Source organism: Camelus ferus, chromosome 32, assembly GCF_009834535.1.
Source record: "Camelus ferus isolate YT-003-E chromosome 32, BCGSAC_Cfer_1.0, whole genome shotgun sequence".
Lineage (NCBI taxonomy): Eukaryota > Metazoa > Chordata > Mammalia > Artiodactyla > Camelidae > Camelus > Camelus ferus.
In genome coordinates this window covers 2,847,010-2,867,121 of record NC_045727.1, presented here as the reverse complement: position 1 = coordinate 2,867,121, position 20,112 = coordinate 2,847,010, and the positions used below count along the sequence as shown (strand labels likewise).

General features: G+C 48.2%; 1 protein-coding gene across 9 annotated transcripts in view; it reads right to left on the bottom strand.

Annotated features, from left to right (window-relative positions):
* The window catches only part of KDM2B (lysine demethylase 2B), a 107,673-nt gene that overhangs the window by 19,342 nt on the left and 68,219 nt on the right, over positions 1–20,112 (bottom strand). The window lies entirely within an intron of this gene.

Here is a 20,112-nt window from a genome sequence, read left to right as displayed (position 1 = left end):
AGTCCTCCTCTGTTTCCTCTGCCAGGAACACACTCCCCCGGCTGATGCCTGCTCAGGCTGCAGGACCCAGTTTCCACACTGCCTTCTCCTGGCAGCCCTCCCTGAGCGCCCTGCACTGGGCCCCCGTCACAGCACTGACCGTCACTGTCTGTTCTCTCATGGGTCTTCCCTTTGAGACAGGGAGCCCAGGAGGGCAGTTACGGACAGTGTGTTGTCACCAGTGTTCCTCAACAAGATGGCAGGCACATAGGACGTACTCAGCAACCCAGACCTCAGGAGAGCAAGCCAGTAACCCTGAGGAACTGACGTCTGAGACCTTCCCCAAACTGGCTCCAATCCTTCTTACCCTGTGACTCAGGGAAACAGGCAGATGAACAGAAGAAGGTGATGTTAAATGCTAAGCAGGGCACAAACCAGCCACACATCCTGCTCTAAGGTCATTACAACCTGGCTACCAGCCCCAGAGCCTCTTGCAAACCAGGATCTATGGTGGAGCTCAGATGCCGGCTGCTGGGACACTGTCCACTGTCCACCAAGGTCTGCTGTCCCCTGAGGATCAGAAGTGGGAAGGACCAGGATCGTAGGTAGAGCAGGTCTCGTCTGAAGCAACTTTCTGAGTTTGCTGAAAAATGGATCACCCCTCTGTCAGGGAGACACACTCTCACCTCAAAACTATCTGGTCTAATTGGCATCTAGTAGTGCTTAGAGCCCCTTCTCTGCCAATGAAACAAGCTTCAGTCCAGTCCCAGCCTTTTCATTTTAGTTGCTTGTCATACTTGGATCCCGAAAACAAAGTCCCATCCCTTGCTAGCTCCTGGACCCAGAAATGCGGTCACAATGCATCACAGTGCAGAGTGTCTTCCTTCCAGGGAGCTCTTCTCCCACAACACACACTTACAGCTCCCCCAAAACGACAGGGGCTGCTTAGAAACTCACAATCACTTTAGGAAAGAAAGCAGTCCACAGATCTCCAGGAATCAAGCCTCGCCACCATCATGCTCTCCTGCAGTGCAGGGGTCCCCGTGCAGAGCTGAAGGCCCCCACACACCTTTTGGTGTTCACACCCAAGTGGCCCCTTCCCACAGATTTATTCTCCCAACAGCCTGCAGCATGTGAGGAAACCGCAGCACCTCTGGGGCCGAGGTGCCCCTCCAGGAAGCACTGCCACCCTGGATCTCTAGCCCCCTACACCTGTTCCGAACTCCAAAGATGAAAGGAGGCACCAGACGTGGCTCTGCTGGCCCACACGTGCTCGCTGCTCCCACTCAGCTGTGCCCGCCCTTACCTTGGGGGCAGCCCAGCCAGAGGACCCGTCACTTGGAAGGCCCTGGGGCAGGGAAAGGGGCTGCCCCAATGCAAGTTATTCCTTCTTCAAGCAGTGGAGGGCCCCCCAGCACCAAACCACACACCACAGCCAGGGAGGTGGGGCACCCCGAGTCATGCATGTGAGAAGTCCTGCAGCTTCGGCACCTTAAGAGGGATAAATCAGCCTACGCATCACCTGTCAATTCAAGTCAGGTCTTGCTGCCAGATGAGAAGTTAAAAAAAAAAAAAAAAAAAAAAGATCAGTTTTCAGAGGCTTTAGATTTGAGAACAGCACATAAGGGACCATAGGCCTGAAAACTAAGTAGCAAGGCCTGCTGAGCAGAAGTAGCGATGGCAGGGACAGTAACAGCAGAGTGCAGGGGGTACTTGCCAAGTGCCCGCCATCCTACTCATCATTTTACATACAATATTACCTAGTTTCCCAGTAATAACCCTATGGGAGATGCCGTTTTTCAGATGAGGAAACTGGAGCTAAAGATTAAGTGACCTGCCCCAGGTCACAGAGCCAGCAGAGGATGTGCGTGCCCCCAAGCCACGGGAGAACGTTATAATCCACAGCTATGCACAAGCCAAGTACGACGAGACCCCCCAGAGCCCCCAGGAACTAACCACACACCTCTAGAAAGGGTTCATAGCTAATCCCTTGATGCCCATAGTAGAATGGGTGCCAACAGGAGGTGCAGAGAAGCACCTCAACTTCCAGAGAAATGGAGCCCAGGAAGGTTTCTCCCTCTTCACAGCCCAGAAGACTCTGATAAAGAGAACACGTCCTGTTGGCAACTCACTTCTCACATCCCTGAAAAATGGGCAACGGGGTGGGTGACTCAGAGCCTCGAGTCAGGTACACAGAGGGCAGCGCACTGTCCACCCTCCAAGGGCAAAACCAGAGGCAAAGGGCTCACATGCTGGACCTGGAGCAGGAGATTCCAAGGACTAGCTTCTTTGGTGAAAGCCTGAAAAAAAAAAAAATTCCAGGAGGCCAAACACAGCTCTTGCCTCCTAGTAAGGAGCGTCAGGTATAAATGGCCGCTGAACACCCCTGGAAGTGACAGAGTCGTGCAGATCCAGCCAGAGTCACGAAGCCCGGACTTGACTGTGAAACCAGCCCACCTTCCCCTGCTTTCTAAAGTTCATTCCCACCTCAAGAAGCACTTTTCCACACTATGGAAAAAACCAAATCTGCCTGGATCTCAGTGGCAGCTGAGACATCCTGGAAAATGACAGAGCCAATGGCAGGCAACACCTCGAAGGAAGAGATGTAAGGGCCGCTGTTTCCAAAGGCCCTGATTCAGGCCCTCTCTGCCCAGCTGCCAAACATGCTACAAAAGCGCTGCCACCTGCAGCTTCACCGGCCAGCCTTTGCAGGAAGTGGTACCAGCTGGCTGGTCAGCAGTCAACCGAGCAACACCTGAAATGCAGGATCCTCATAAAGGTCACAGAAAATCAACAGGTAAGAAAGACATCGGAGGGTCTCCGTCAGGGAAGGTGAACAAGCCCCTCCCCCTGCACTGTTTTCACACAAAGCTTCTGTTCTAATCTCTTTGGGGTGACATCTAAAGGTTCACAAACCAATCCACGCTATCCTTCCTGTGCCTCTATTTATCAAGTAACCCAGATGCCCCCTAATTTGTTAAGTTCAGCATGAAGCGTTCTCAGCCAAAGGGAGTGATGGTATCCACTGACTTCCACATACAAACCAGCCTCCCAAACCCCAAGGCCATTTGTTGATTTTATCAGCCCAGGACCCATATCCTCAGCTCCATCTGGTTAGGAAAACGGAGCCCACACGCCCACATACAGACCTTAGTACTCCAACCCTTTTTCACCCATCAGCACCTCATAAGCATCATCCTTAAAAGGAACACTATTAAGGTAGTCCATTCGTTCACTCATTCATTCTGCAAATGTTAACTGAGTGCTCTCCTATAGCTTCTATTCTCCAGAATAATCATGGGCAGACCCTTCAGTCCCTCATCTCTAAAATACTGGGATTAACATGACTTGGATTACCCTGAATTAATGAAAAGACATCCCGTGTTCATGGAAAGATAATACCGTTAAGATGGCAATACTCCCTAACGTGGTCCACAGATTCAATGCAACCCCTATGAAAATCACAGCTCACTTTTCTGCAGAAAATGAACAGCTGATCCTGAAATTTATGTGAAAATGCAGGGGATCTGAAATAGTCAAAACAATCCTGAAAATGAAGAACAAAGCTGGAAGACTCACACTTCCTGATTTCGAAACTTACTGCAAAGCTACAGTAAGCAAGACAGTGTGGTACTCGCTTAAGGACAGACATACAGATCAATGCAGATCAACTAGAACTCAGAGTTCAGAAATAAACCCCCACAATATTTATGACCAACTGACTTTCGACAAGGGTGTCAAGACAATTCAGTGGGGGAAAGAACAGTCTTTTCAACAAATGGGGTAAGTGGATATCCACATGCCAAAGGATGAAGCTGGACCTTTACCCCACATTATATACAAAAGTTAACTAAAAAATGGATCGAAGACCTAAATGTACGAGCTAAAACCATAAAACTCTTAGGAGGAAACAGAAGGATAGATCTTCATGACCTTGAATGAGGCAACGGTGTGTGGATGACAGCAAAAACACAGGTGACAAAGATAAACCAGACTTCAAAATTAAAAACTTCTTTGCTTAAAAGGGCACTATGAAGTAAAAAGACCACAAAATAAGAGAAATTATTTGCAAATTATACATCTAGTAAAGGGCTAGTATCCAGAATATATAAAGATCTCTGACAACTCAATGACAGAAAGACAAATATCCCAATTTGAAAATGGGCAAAGGACTTAAGCAGATAATTCTCAAAAACAAAAAAATTTAGATAGATAGATGGATAGATAGATATAGATGGGCCATAAGCACATTAAAAAATGTTCAACATCACTAGCCAGTAGAGCATGTGATCTGCACCAGAGACTCACACATTAATCTCACACACACATTTGCTCATCTACCCACCCAACTATTTTCTGGCTGTGAATTATGTACAGACTCAATGCTGGGTGCTGGGACTACACAGATGAGTAAGGTGTGTTCCCCACTCTCAAAGGTAGTACAGTCTTGAGGAGAGAAGGACATGTAACCACATAAACTCAATGCAACACAATAATGATAATATCAAAAGCTAACATTAGTTGAAGAAATCATTCTGTTCAACACTTGTATCAATAATCTATAAGATAGGAATTATTATCCCATTTAGAAATAAGGAAACTGAGGCACAGCATAGTTAACTAATCTACCCAATGCCATACTGCCAATAAACGAGAAGCCGAGATATGCACCCAAGCAGTGGCTCTAAAGCCTGGACCCTGGCGTGCTGACCCAGAAGCGTCTCACTGGCAAAAGCGTCAGACACGGGGTGGTGACTAAACTGAGTCTCAGAGGGAGGACAGGACACTGCAGGCCAGGGGTAGGGGTGGGGTTAGGGACTGAATATTCTAGGCAGAAGGAAGAGTAAGATAGAGATGTGCAACTAGATGACACATTCAGGGGACAGCTTGATATGGTTGCTGGAAAACGGCCTTGCGGTGGCAGGAGTCTGAACCTGCACCACATTAGAGGAATGGTGGCCTCTGTAAGAGCAGCTGAAGGACTTTACATGCAGGAGCAACACGATCGTATCCTGGCAACACTGCAGGGAGTGAATTTTTTGGGTGGTGGGCAAGATGAAAGACAGGGAGATGAGCTGAGGATGCTACAGGTGTCCAGGCTGAAGGTTAAGAAGGCATGAGTAGACGCCATAGAAGGAATGGCGAGGAGGGGATGATGCAGATGGTTTAGAAGCAGAGCCGGTTTAGAAGACCCAGGAGGCTGGCTGAACGTGGGGCATGCAAACAGGAAGAGTCCTGGAAGACCCTGGGGTTTTGGGCTCGAGCAACAGGAGAAAAGGGGCTCAAGAGGGGAAGGAACACGACTCTGCCATGAACACATGGACTCTGAGGGACCCATGGGACATCCAAGGAAGGTGGCCAGCGGCCAGGAGGGACCGGAGCTGAGATACACCACTGGGAATCAGCATCACGAGGTGCTAAACTACTTAAGTCCAGGAGGTTGTTCAGGGAGAATGGGCAGAGTGAAAAGAGTGTCCTGAGCAGTACCTCCAAGACTAAAAACATCCAAGGGCCAGGTGAGAAAAAGCAACCTGCAGAGGAATGGCCAGAAAGGCAGGAAAAGCAGCAGAAGCTTGTGGCATCACCGGAGACAGGGAAGAGTTTTAAGAAGGGAGCGGGCTAGAGTTTCAGCTGTCAAGAGGAGTCAGTGAGTGAAACAGTAAACGTGGCTGAATGTTTTTACAATGCAGACAATTCTGTTTCCCACCAAACTACCCCTAACATCAGCACACTGACACTTGGCCCCACGAAGGGAAGCCATAGTCCCTCAACAGTGTGGAATTCCTCTATCATACTAATGATGCATTCTATTGGATAACATATCTGTTATACACAGATCAACACCATATCTGTTCCCAAATCTTCAAGCACAATGGATATCCCAGGAAAAGCTGGATTTTAGCTGCGCTGGAGGCCCCTTAACACACACCTGCAGATTCCAGGGAGGGCTTGGGTTTGTTTATATACTGAGGCTAAGGAGCAAGAGAATAAAAACATAGGCACTACCAGAAACCCAGGGGATGGGCAGACCTCTAGAGAATCCATGGTAAGTTAAGGACCTTTTCCCCAGGAAAATGCATATAGGCACGAAGTCACAAAACTTTCACATGAAATTTTGAGAAGGTTCAGCACCCTATCTGAAAATTTGACTCTTAAGCAAATCTGTAATGGTAACACAGTGCTTATACCCATATAAATTTCTAAGAGATTTTCTTCACCATAATTTCCTAATTGTTATTTTTAACAATGAGCAGTAATCATTTTTATAGTTTAAAAATGAAAGGAATAAATTTATTTTCACTGCAGGGAGGGGAGGATGGCGGTTAAAAAAAAATAAAAGATGGAACAAGAATTATCCTTATTAACCACTCTTCGTTAAGGGGCATCTCCTCAAACTGAAAAGCAGAGCTGAAGAACTTTCCAACACATTCTGCACTGGAGAAGCAAAAGAAGTCCATGAGAGAAGGCCTAGCCAAGGGTCACGTCCCATCCACAATTACCCCTCACTCCCATCTGGACATCCCCTGACACTGGGAGCAAGGGACCCCCCGGGCTGCTATGGGAAGGCATGGGGCAGAGAGGCCAGCCCAGCAAAACAGGTGTAAGGAAGCCTGATGCCACCCAAGGCTGGACACCAGCCTTGGGTGGGGACAAGAGAAGTACACAGACTTTAAGGGAAAGCAGGCAAATTTCTGATGAGGGGCCTGGGGTTCAGCGCACAGACCAGGCAACAGTACCTCCCCAACAGGGCCTCCGTTGGAGAATTCCATGCAGCAGGTGGCCGGGCATACCTGCACGCTTACACTCCAAGACCCCCACCTCTCCTGGAAGGAGACTTATTTAGAGAAGAGTGGGGTCTAGAGCCTGTGAGCCAAAGACTCCAAAGACTCTGCCTCCTGCTGAGAAGACACAGATGACTTGGAGGTCCTTAAAAGAAGCCACTCTTCTCAAACCCAAGAAATCCTGGGGCTGAGAAAAGGGTGGGGGAGGTAAGCAGCAGTGAGCCACAGCTGGGGGGGGGGCATTAGCAAATGCAGGTCTGTGGCTGACAGCAACCTTCCCTACTGGGACCATGGGGAAGACCTGCTGCCCACGGGCCTGGCTTAGAGGTCATCTACCTCAATGCACCTGAGTGGAAAAATCATCTTAAAGTGAACATGGCAACCTGGAGAACTTCCGCTGCCAACAACTCCAGAAGTGCCACAACTGGGCTGACTAACACGAAGAGGAAGGGAAAAAAACTGGAGTACGGGTCCTCTCACAGTGGAAGTCTGTCTCAGGAGTGGCAGTACCTGAAGATGTGATTTAAGCCCAGAGACATACAGAGTCTTGTCTGATGCATGTCAAACACTATCTACCACAGGCCATAGGGCGTGGCCAAATTAAAAAGCCAAAACAAAACAGGTAAAAGGAACCTCAATCCTGAAACACCAAAGCACAGTCAACAGTGAATACAAGTGTCTTATGAATGACCAGATGCAGAAAGGGTACACTGTTGGCAGTCATTATGCAGATCCAAGCTGAACTAAAAATTTTCAGACCCAGAGTTGAGGCATGAACTAAGTAGCAAGAACTGAGAACTATTCACACACTGTGCTACTGACTTGATGAAAGTTCCAGGCCAAAACCACTTGGGTTGTCTTTGGGTTCATCTATTCCACAAGAGGAGTGAGACTGAGGAACATCTAAGACACATAGGCCTGAAAAAATGTCCAGCGAAACTAAGAATGTACAATCTAACTTCGTCTGTTAAATAAAACCACTTATTACGTTTTTTAGGATTTAAGGGCAGCATATATCGTGCTTCCTCAACCACGCCTGATGGGAGGGGGGAAAATGTTGCTACTTCTCGGCCTGAACATTACAAAACATCTTCACTCCACTGAGGAAATGCACCCAGAATTGTAAGTAAGCATCTTATTCACCTAGTCCCATGCCCACATGATAACTCGTCCAATGCTTAATTCCCTGGCCAAGTCTACCTCGCCCGTGTCCTGTTTCAAATATTGTGCAGATTCTACCTTGTGAAACCTCAACTTTCTTCCCCGGCTTCCTAAACACGAATCTTCCTGGAGTAGATTCACGCTGTAAACACACCCAGGGCTTTGTTTTATACACAGATTTCTCCCCCCTGGTCCCAAGAGAGGTTGCTTTCCCTTCTAGAGCCAACCAAAGCCAAATACTGCCATCTGGGGTCACGGCTTCCTCCCGCCGCCGCCGCCGCCGCCGCCTCGGAGCGGACTCGCTGGGTTCCGGATTCCCCGCGCCGGCCCGAGCCTCGCACCCCTTCCTGTCTCCGTCTGCCCACGGCGGTCGGCGGGCGCGCGGCGCCCAGACAAAAGCTCGGGCCGTCGGGCCCACGGGCCCTGGGCCGCCCACCCTCCGGGCCACGGGCGTCCTCTGGCCCAGAGACCGAGGGTCCCGGTGCAACTTTGCGAATATAAAGGAAGGAGGCGCCGGCGCCCGCAGGTCCCGGTGCGCCCGGAGCGGCCGGCACGCGCGTGGGCCGCGGGCGAGGGCGCGAGGGGAGGGCGAGGCGCGCCCGGCCGCCGGCGTCCGCAACTTGCCCGCCGGCCGTGGCCCGCGCGCCCCGCGCCCGGCAGGGCCCGCCCGACGGCGAGGCCCACATTGTCCCCGCCGCACGGCCGGCCACCCTAGCGCACAGACGCTCGCACACGCCCCCTGCCCCAGCCGGCTGCGGGGCCCGCGGAGTCCCGGCGGCCGCCGGCCTGCCGCGCTCCTCCACGCCCCGCTCGGGCCCGGCCCTGGCGGCCCCGCCGGCGGCGGCTGCAAAACTTTCTCCTCATCCTAGCGGCGGCGTCGCGGCCGCCCGGGGCGCGTCAGTCGGTCGGTCGGGAGGTCGGGCGGCGGGTCCCTCCCTCAGCCCCACCCCGGGCCGCCGACCTGGTCCGGCTCCGATTCATAGTCGTCGTCCTCGGCGCTCACGGACATGGCCATGGCTCATGGTGGGCCCAGGCTCGCGCGCGCTGACATGGCTGGAGCGGCGCCGCCACCGCCGCCGCCCGCCCGGAGCAGGCTCGGCTCGCCCTGGCTCGGGCTCGGGCTCCCGCTGCCGCGAGGAGGGAGCCGCGCCGCGCGCCTCGCACGCCCGCGCGGGAGGGGGCGGAGAGGGGCCGACGGGGGGAGGGCCGGGGCGCTCATGCATATGCATGAGGCGAGCCAGGAAGGGGCTGGCCCCCCGGGCCGGCGGGCCAATGGCGCGGCCGCGGCGCTCGGGCCGCACACAAAGGGAGCCCGGCCTGCGGTGACACGGGGGCGGGCCCGCCGAGGGCGGCCCCTCGCGGCCGGCGCGCGGGGACTGGGGCTGCGTGGGGGCGTGCCCCGCGCCCCGCGCCCCGCCCGGCCCGCGCGCGGCGGGATGCACATGGGTGGCTGCACGCCGCGGTCGCTCTAACAGGAAATGCACGCCTGACTTGGGGTGGGGTCTTTTGTGTGGTCCTGCGGGGCGTCTTGCAGGAGCCCCAGGGTGAACCGGCCACGGGGGGCGGCCCTGCACGTGACACTAGGCACAGGTTCCTGTGCTCCCGACAGCGGGCACACGGGCTCTCGGGTTTGCACAAGCTCTGGGACCAGGACCTGATATGCCTGCGAACCCGGGAGTCCCGTACCCGGAGCCTGCAGGCCCTCTGGCCTGAGTACGGTCCGGAGGGCCAGTTCCCCAGGACGCTGGCAGTTGGGTTGGGCCAGTCCCCTGACGTTGCCCTCTTCTGCCCTCAGGTTTGCCTTTCCACGTCAAGAGGGAGTCAGCGTAAAACTGGGGGTGGTATGTTTCAATTGAGCCACAGGGCTTGGAGGCTGCCAGACAGAAAACCATGAATGCACTCTCCACTGAGGTGGGGACCCCACCCTTTTGGGCAGGAACTCCTCGTGCCCAGGGGTCGATCTGGGAAAGGCTCAGGGCAGGCCAGAATCTAGTCCCCCAGGAGACTAGCAGTGCCTGAAGATGGCCCTGAAGGTGTGGGTTTCTAAATTCTTAAGCTGGAAACATTCCTAATGCTTAGTCCTAAAGCAGCCCACTCCTGCAGAAAACTGTTACTGGAAATCCAAATTGAGATTGATTAAAAAAAAAAAAGGTCTAAGGGGCACTTACGCCAGCAGCCCTTACTCTGAAGTAGGAGCTCAGTGACCATAGCTATAGTGATCAATGCTGTTATAAGCTGTCAAAAACACAGCTAAATTCAAGCTAAGGAGCAGGGTGACTTAGCCAGGCAGCTGGCATACTCACCATCTAACTAGGAATGTCCAGGGTGACACTGAACATGCATACATGCAGCTGCTTAATTTCTTCATCTGTAAAATGGGAAACTTTGCCCAACCAAGGGATGGGGGTCCTTTCAGTAAAGAGATCAGATGCTTTCCCAAGAAAAAAGCTCATTAACTGTGAAACCTGGTGACCAACTCTGCAGTGTCGGCCAGCTGTTATTCATGCCGAGGCCACTGGCTGTAAAATCCATAGTGAGAAAAGAAGAGACCCACAGGCAGGTCATGGCCTGGGCTTTCAAGGAAGGCAGAATGTGTGGTGGAGATAAAACTCAGGGGACTTCTAGCAGGGAGTCAGCAGGAGTGAATAAACAGGGATGTCAGTTTTACTGAGTGAATTTTAAAGTCTCTCTGAAATTTATACATCTGCTGACACTATGGAGAAAAAATCCCAGCAGACTTGCTCTTTACTGAAACATACCTGTTCTGACTTTCCTTTTTCCCCTCTTACATTTTTCACAATCCACTCAAGGTTAACAACAAAAACAAGGTAAAGAATATTCTCCCCTCCACCTCAGTATACCCCCAAAAGTCTCAGCCTTTATAAGACGACCCTGTCTGGACTGAAGTCTTAATCTGATGTATTTGATGACCTCTGGGGGCCACTCTACCCAGTAGGAAGTCCCCTAAAGAAAGAGGAGGAGCTGAAAGAATGCTAATCCCGCTTTCACTTCACCGTAATTGGTCAAAACTGCAAGGGTACAGAGATACATAAATAACATAATACATCAAAAGAGAGGTATGGAAGAAGGACTTTTTCTCAAAGGTCTTTCTCATTACCTATTAGAAGTGCAAGATAATTCAGATTTGTCTTTGGGTTGATTTCTTTTGAGAATTCTCAAATGTTCACTTTTGTATTTTAAGGAAGTAAAAAGACAGTTCTCATTTATCATGGCTCAAAGAAGAGAAAGGGAAAGTGTTGATGAACAGAAGCTGCAGCTAACACAAACTTCCTTCCTTCCGTTACATCATTTCTGAGCCAGAAGGGGCCTCACCAGACCCCCTCACTTCACAGGTAAGGAAACTGAGACCCAAAGAAAATTAGGAAGTAGCTCTGAACCCAGGGTCCCTTATAGAATACCATCCAGAGACCCCTCTAGGCAATAGCAGTAGCTAATATTTATATGCATGGTTGAAGGGCTAGACCCTGTGCTAAGTGTGGTGTAGATATTCTCTCATGTATTCTTTTAGACAGCCCATGAGATATGTTCCATTGTTCACTCTTTTTATAGATGAGGAAACTGAGGCACATCGCTGCTAGGTAGTAGAAGGACCTGGATCTGAACCCATAGGCAGCTAGAGCCTGCAGCCTGGGCTGTTAATCACACACTAATGCCTCATGACAGAGACAAGAGAGGAGGATGCCAAGTTGAGACCAGTGTAATAATCCAAGTGAAATATTCAGACTTATGCCGAAAAAAAAGGAACTATCCCGTACTACATTTTGCAAACTCTGAGTTCTCAGTTCAAATCCAATTTTAGGACAGGTAGGTATGGTTTTGGTAACCAGACTGCTGTCTGATCAGTCTGCTAGGGGCTGACTGTGGAAGGAGGAAACCAGGATTAAGAAATGACTTGGGGGGAGGGTATAGCTCAAGTGGTAGAGTGTGTGCTTGGCATGCATGAGGTCCTGGGTTCAATCCCCAGTACCTCCTCTAAAAATAAATAAACCCAATTACCTACCCCCTTAAATAAAATAATACAATAATAAATAAAATACTAAAAAAGAAAGAAAGAAAGAAATGACAATGTGCCAGGTTCTCTCCAAACTCTAACCAAGGCTCCTGCTGGCAGCCACTATCCTAACACTTCTGAAAAATTCCTCTTCAAGCTTCCTTTAGCTAACTGGTACACACAACTATCCAACATTGTTTTGTATTAATAGCATGCTGGACTATTATATATAAAATACATTATGCCAGGGCTGGCCCAGTAGAATTGCCACCTTAAAATTTAGCATTTACATTGTGCCTTAAGGCTGGTCCTTTCTCCCTCTTGACCTCCTCTCCCAGTGACCCCAAAAACTGAACACTCTCGCAGCTCTACTTAGCCAAGGCTTACATTCCTAGAAAGAGTTCCCCAAAGCTGATGCCACCAGGGCAGTTGGTGCTTGCCCTCAGCCAAGAGGATCCAGAACTTTCACCAAGTGGTGAGGAAATAAACAAAAACAGATGGAAGCCAAGTCCGCTTTGGTCACAGTCATCACAACTTCTCTGCTTTCTCTCTGAGTGTCGTTTAATTTTCTGGTCTGCCTATCAGACCATGAGACACTGGGGAGGACCCCAGTCAGCCAAGAGATTTTGCTTAGACTGAGCCACCTAACGGTGCTGCAGGCTGACCCAGAGCAGGGACAAAGGAGTAAATGGGATAAAAGGAAGAGGGCAGCCGTCCGCTCCATCCCCACTTCCAGGAATGGGTAGGGAAAGGGGCAGGCTGGATTAAGCGCCCCCTGGACTCTGGGTTCTGGAGGGAAGGGTCTCTCTGGCATGTGGCCCATTTCCTTGTGTCCATCACAAGGGCATGGCTAAAGCTTGGGAACATTATCTTCCAGAGAATTGGCTCAGGGAAAGAGAATGAATTCTGCGTCCAGACCAGTAACTGGCCGGCACGCTCCTGAACCGAGGGACACCATTTGTAAACGTGCCCCTAAGGAAGGAACAGAAATGACGCGATGGGTTGCTTCCTAATGCCTGCAATAATGTATGCTTAACAAGCAACAGAGAATGAATGCTTCAGTTACTTTACTATTATTTTACCATTTGTCTCTCTGTTCTTCAATAGGTTTTTCTCCGTTAACAGCAAAAGGAGAAGGTCTTTTGGAGAATTATTTTTCTAATAAAATATAAATAAGAGGAATTTTTGCATGGTGTCACATAGTAATTTAGGACTAATTTCAGGGCTGCCTGGATAAAACTATGGTTCAAAGATGGACTGTACAACAGACCAAGGGCTGCAGTGATTTCTGTTAGGGAAATTACTAATGTTATTTAATTGCTTTTTATTGTTCCCCTGGAGAATCATTCCACAAGCATTTAAAACCCACGTATATCTGTCATACGGGTCCTTTAAAGAGATGGAGCTTTCTGTTAAATAGGGTTCCCCTCCTAATACTGTCTCCTTGCATTGCCAAGATCAACCAACAAATATTTACGTTCACTGGAAGATTTGTGACTGTGCACAGGATTTTTTTTTAATTAACTAATTTAACAGGTGAGTGGCATTGATCTGAGAAATGTTTCCCGCCATCCACCCCATTTCCAACTCAACTGCTGACCTTAGAAAGTTACTTCCTTTCTCCATTCATTTCCCTACAAAACTCCAGGCTGAGGCTGAGCACTCAGACAATTCGGAGACTCGTGGGATCATTTTACAATCCTACCTCCCACCCCAGAAAATAGGGCTAAAAATATGTAAAATGCCAGCATAATTTGTACCTACAACCAGACTTTTGTAATTTAAAAATATTTTTCTTTTTTTAAAGTGCCTTCTCTTTCTTGGGATGGGGGGAGATTAAGTTTATTTATGTAATTATTTATTTATTTATTTATTTATTTATTTATTTATTTATTTATTTATTTATTTATTTTTAATGGAGGTACTGGGGATTGAACCCAGGACCTCGTATATGCTAAGCACACACTCCACCGAGCTATACCCTCCCCCTAAAAATATTTTTCTTAACAAGACCAAGTCTCTCCCTTGGTTTCCTTCCTAACCAGAGCACCCATCACATTGTTTATCCCACCTTCCTCCAAAGAAAGACCTTGGAGGACCTGATGATAAAGACTCAAAAGAAAAGACCAAATCCAAAGCTCACTCAAAATGGGATGATATAGCAGACAGTAAAGAGGCAAAATAGGAATAAAATTAGCAGCTCAGTTCACAATAGTCAAGAAGGGGAAACAACTCAAATTCTACCCACTGATGAATAGGTAGACAAAATGGGGTCCATCCATACAATGGAATATTATTCAGCCACAAAAAGGAATGAAGTACTGACACAAGCTACAATGCGAGAAGTCTTGAAAATATGATGCTAAATGAAACAAGCCAGACACAAAAGGCTATGTATTGTATGATTCTATTGATATGAAATGTCCAGAAAAGGCAAATCCATAGGGGCAGAAAACAGATTAGTGGTTGCCAGGGCCTGGTGGGGGGGAGTGACTGCTAATGGGTACGAGGTTTCTTCTGGGAGTGATGAAAATATCTTGGAATTTAGAAAGAAATGATGCTTGCACAACATCATGGACATACTAAATGCCACTGAACCAGTACTTTAAAATGGTTAATTTTAAGTTTGGTGGATTTTACTTTAAGTTTAAAAGTGTAGTTCTTTTTTTTCTTTTTCATCAGCCATCATTTAAGAATAATCTTCCTATTCCTGAAAGGTAGCCCAGTTAGGAAGGTAGCCCCTAATCTCTGGGGCCCGTTGAAATTAACCAAAACAAAGTGATAGTTGAATCACCTCTTAAATGAGCTGCTAACAGTCACTGTGGGGGTCTGATGGGCTCTGACAGCACTTGAAAGGTTTTCACTTAGGGACCCCAGACAAATGCAAATACACACAAGGTTGGTTTGGTTGGGAGTAGAGGCGGGGATGGGGACAGACACACAGACACACACTTTGGCTGCTGCCATGGGACTCTCTTCATCTACATTCTTGCTTTTTTAAAAAAATGGCTCATCTCCAGCAAGCCAATTTGCCTCTAAAAGCCCCCTGGATCTATGAAAATCCATGAGTTTACCATGACACTCAAAATAGAAAAAGTCTGACAAAACGCATCTGTCACCGTTTGAAGCAGCCATTAAACCAACTCCTTACTCTGAAAACTGTTATTTAAAGGGGAAGAATTAACCATGTGTGCTGCCTTTGCAGTAGGCCCTGTATTTAAGGGTAGCCCTGGTTGATGAGGCAAAACTCTGCAGAAGAATGCCAGCTAATTCATACGGGAGGCATGACAGTACTTCAAAGCTTCATCTCACCTCCTAATAAATTTATTAATACAAGAAAGAATAATCAGCTGATTCACTGAAACCGTCAGTGAATGGCACACGAAAGCAGGGGCACAATGTGTCCCCTTCCAGATTATTCTCTGGGGGATCCAGGGATGAACATGACTGAACTCAATAATAGGGTAATAATCAGGCCACCATCACCTTAATCCACTACCTATGATATTTAACTACAATCTAACCAAGCCTTTAGATCTAATTTCCAATTTACAGAAATTACAAGAGACAGGGAAAAAGCTAAATGACACCCCAAGGAAGCAACCAGATAAATGTGTAACGTGATATAGCCTTCAGGACAGGGTTCCATCTTCTCTACCAGCCAACATCCTGAGAAAGCTCAAGATGAAAAGAAAGAATTAAGGACAGATGCATTGTGTGGTCCTGGCTTGGATCCTGGTTTGGGCAAAGTAGCTGCAAAGATAATTTATATGAAGCATTATTAGGAGGTATTGAGGAATTATAAATTTTTCAGGTGTAATAATTTTATTTTGGGTATGGAGAAAAATATTCTTCTTTTTCAGAGATGCAAACCTAAGTATTTAAGGGTGGAATGTCATGATGTCTGTAATTCTCTAAAGAATGCATCAACATAAAAGATAAAGTTAGTTAAAAAGAAATAACACCCACCATTTCACATCCATTAGGATGGTTATTATTTTAAAAAAAAACCCAGAAAATAGTAAGTGCTGGCAAAGATGTGGAGAAATTGGAACCCTTGTGTACTGTTGATGGGAATATAAATTGGTGCAGCTGCTGTGGAAAACAGTATGGCAGCTCCTCAGAAAATTAAGTATATAATTACTCTATGATCCAGCAATTCCATTTCTGGGTATGTACTCAAAAGAACTGAAAATAAGGACTTGAAAAGATGTTTACACACCCATGTTCATAGCAGCATTATTTATAATAGCCAAAGGTGGAAGCAACCCAAGTATCCATCAACAGATGAATGGATAAACAAAATGTAGTGTATCCATACAATGGAATACCATTCAAGTTTAAAAAGGAAGAGGATTCTGATACCAGCTACAACCTTGAGGACATTACGCTACGTGGAATGAGCCAGTCACAAAAAGACAAATACTGCCTGAGTCCACTTATAAGGGACCTCGGGGGGAGAGGAGTCAGATTCATAGAGACAGAAAGCAGAAAGGTGGCTGCCAGGAGCTGGGAGAAGGAGGACTGGGGACTCATTCTTTATGGGATTAAGATTTGTAGTTTCAGATGATGGAAAAGGTCTGGAGATGGGTGGTGGCGATGGTTGTACAATAATGTGAATGGACTCAATGCCATTGAATTGCACACCTAAAAGTGGTTAAAATAGTCAATTTTATGTTATGTATCTTTTCCCACAATTTACAAAAAGTGATTAAAAATAAATAAAATTCAAAGAAATGAAACAACACCTTCCCCAGAAGAATCAATCAATTGGAAACATCAAACCAACAAGCTTCCCCAGGGTAGTCCCCAACGCAGCCCACTCCTGCCATCTTGTCCCGTAAACAGTAACTAAGAGAGAAATGAATCTAAATAACAACAACAACAACAAAAAAATCATTTTTATAAGTGAGACTACCTCTGATCTCCTGCAAAGCATCTTTCTGTTTAGTCATTTACATTTATTGGTGGAGACGGTCAGTGGTTAAGGGCAGGTTTTACTATAGCATTCACTTCCCATCTTTCTTTGTATATAACTAAGGTTCCCCTTGTCCCAACAAATACACTTCCCCTTCCCACCTTTGTAACAAGAAGCAAACTTAAATAATGCAAATATGTCAACTGTGTTCATTTAATGGTGCCCTTTCTCTGTAGATCACCTAAATTTGGAGAGCAGATTATCCGACAACATCATTTGGTTGCACACATATCCGTCTTCCTAACAAAGCCAAATTAGAGAGGGGTCCGCGGGGGGGGGGGGGGGGAGAACATGACAGCTTATTCTCAGTGTCAGTGATCAAGTACTCTCCTTTAAAATGGGAAATAGACAATGACATTTGACAAAAAAAAAAAAAAAGTCTGAAGGATAGACCATCGTTCCAGGAATAAAACCACAATAATGGCAGGCAATCATTTCCAGCGCCTGGCTGCCTGGCTGTCTAATTACTCCACCAAAGGCAGGAGCCCCCAATATCTCAATTGCTTTCCAAGAACTTGTCTTTGGCATTATTAACAGAGACAGTTGAGCAGGTTATCAGACCAAGAAAAAAATCCTGGGCTGCAGACTTTAATTACAGGTTATTTTAGCTGAACACTGTCTAAAAGTTCCAAAAAAATGTTCTAAAATGATACAGATGATGGCTGAAAAATTCCAGGTGAGAGATAAGATCATTTTAAGTCCAGGGGGATAAAGAGAGATGCCTAAATGTGAAGGACAAAAGGGTCTAGGGAAAAGCAAGAGCCCTTCTTAGGACTCTTTTATTTAGGGTTCTTTTCATAGTTGGTTGGGGCTGGTACATACAAATTAAAGTAACGAGAGAACCTTATTCTCACCAAAGAGACAAGTCAAAGGCATTTGGAGAGCAGGTGAAAGAGGGCAACGAGACTGAAGCTGATTGAAAACTTCGTCTTTCAGAAGCTCTGGGGAAAACTTGCTGTCAAGTTCATTCATTCAACGAACATTTCCTGGGCTTTCGCTATCTGGGAGCAATCTTGCATGACAGGACATAAACGTGGATAAGGAAAAAATTAATAAGATGAACTCCAGTCTCAAGAAGCTAACAGAAGCTGAAGACAGATATGCAACAAAACGCAGAGGAGAATGTGGACGTCCGGCCGAAAGAGAAACTGGGAAGTCTATCAGTCAGGATGCTGGCAGGAAATGGATGGCCCCCCGGTACCTTCACACCAGGCCATGGAGGGGAGTTTAACAGAGGCTCCATTCACAGAGCGTAAGCAGGGTGAAGGCGAGGTGGTGCACCCCATGCCTAAAGACAGTGATGAGCCATCACCTCCCTTTGGCTGATGGACCAGGGGAGGGAACTGTTACCAGAAATCCAGAAAGAAAAGCAGGAGAAGGCCAAGAAACAGGAGCTGTGGTCCCCAATGGAAGAGGACAGCCATCCTGTCATGATCCCATAGGGAGGAAGATGGGGGAATAAACACCCCAAGCTCCCTCTCCTCCTGTCCTGTCTCTGCTGGTACCTCCCTCCCATTGGCTGAGCCCAACCAGAAGCCAGAGAGGCAAGGAACCTCTTTGATGGGGCCCGCACAGCAGGTGGGAGGAGGCTGGAGAGGGTCTGGAGGCACATCTAGAAGATACCCAGCCCAGGAGGCTTCCTGGTGAAGAAGGAATTAGGCTGGGCCTCGAGGTGGAGAGAAGGGATGGAACGTGGGAAAATAAAGATGGACAATCCCTGCAGGAGAATCAGCAGGAGCGAAGGCCAAGACGGCAAGGAAACGGAAAATGTGGGGTAATTCAGTTCCCCTGCAATGCAGAGAAGACGCAAGGACATCACGAGATTCTAAGGCAACTGGGGACATGGGCACTCAAGTCCAGCTTAAAAATTTGGGAGATGGTTTTAAAGACGATAGAGAGTCAGTGAAGGTTTGACAAGTGTACAGCCTCAAATGTGTCCACCCCAAGTTCATACAGTAAGTCCTGCCCCTGCAGCACCTCAGAATGTGGCCGTATTTAGGAACGGGGTCTTCCCCGAGGTGCTCAAGTTAAAATGAGGTCATTAGGGCCCTAACCCAGTATGGCTGGTGTCCTTACACAAAGAGGAAGTTTGGACACAGGCAAGTACAGAGGGAAGACAATGTGGAGACACGGAGAAGACGGCTAAAACTCTTACCTACAAAAGCCAGCAGGTAGGGCTACTGCTCCGTCCTGCCTGGATCTCACGTGGGGTGACTCTATAAACATCCACTTTCCGGCTTCATTTCACATCACTAAAATGGAGGTGGGGGGGGCTCTGCCAGGATCCCTGTCATATGGTTCGGCCACTAACAGTTTTGGAATCAGAGCTCACATAAACTGCTCAGAGACCTGGGCCTCAGCTTGTAGGAAACCGTGGCATCCTTGAACCACCACCAGTCTTGCACCTATATCTTTCTGTTGCTGTTGTTGTAGACAACATTCTCCAGAATGGGCAGACCATCTTCTGCGGCTATTCTCTGACCAGGGGTTTTTGCTACCTGTACTCCTGGGAACCTGGCGGACACCAAACCCCACAAATGACTTCGCTGCCACTGAGGGGAGCCCTGGGGATTCCAGATAAGGGTCCCAGGTCCTTTTCCACTCGGCTCCGCTCACTGCCCTCTCCCCACCGTCCACCTGCCCCTCGTGCCTCTCTCTGCTCCCCTGGCCTCCAGCTCCGGGCCCTGTGCCCCCGCTGCCGGCCTCCTCCCTGCCTGGGGAGCATCTCATGTCCCCGCTCCCCAAGGCTGCTCCCAGACCAGGCAAGATCTTGAGGCCTTTTCCAGCACCTTCTATGGCAACTGTCACCCTCCCGCTTCGCAGGCCTGGGACTTCTCCCTTCAGGGGAGTGAGGAAGGCATAACGGAGAAGCACTGTCACAAACCAGCCCTTTCGCAGGAGGCGCCAGCTGTGACACTTCAGTGAAATTAAGCCATTCAGGCTCCTGCTTGAGATGCAGTTTCTGCACCAACCAGTAAGGATCTAGGGATGGGAAATGTCTCTAAACCAATCACCCCTCCTCCTGATCCGGCTCCTCCTTCAGTGCCCTCTATTTCTGCCTTCCGGGTGGGTAGATTCAGGGATATCATTTATTTATAAAACATAATTATGAAAAATTAGAATTGCTATCACTGATTGGTGGCCTACCGTAGAGGTATTTTACAGATAGCATCTCACTGCAACCTTGTAGGAAAGGCACT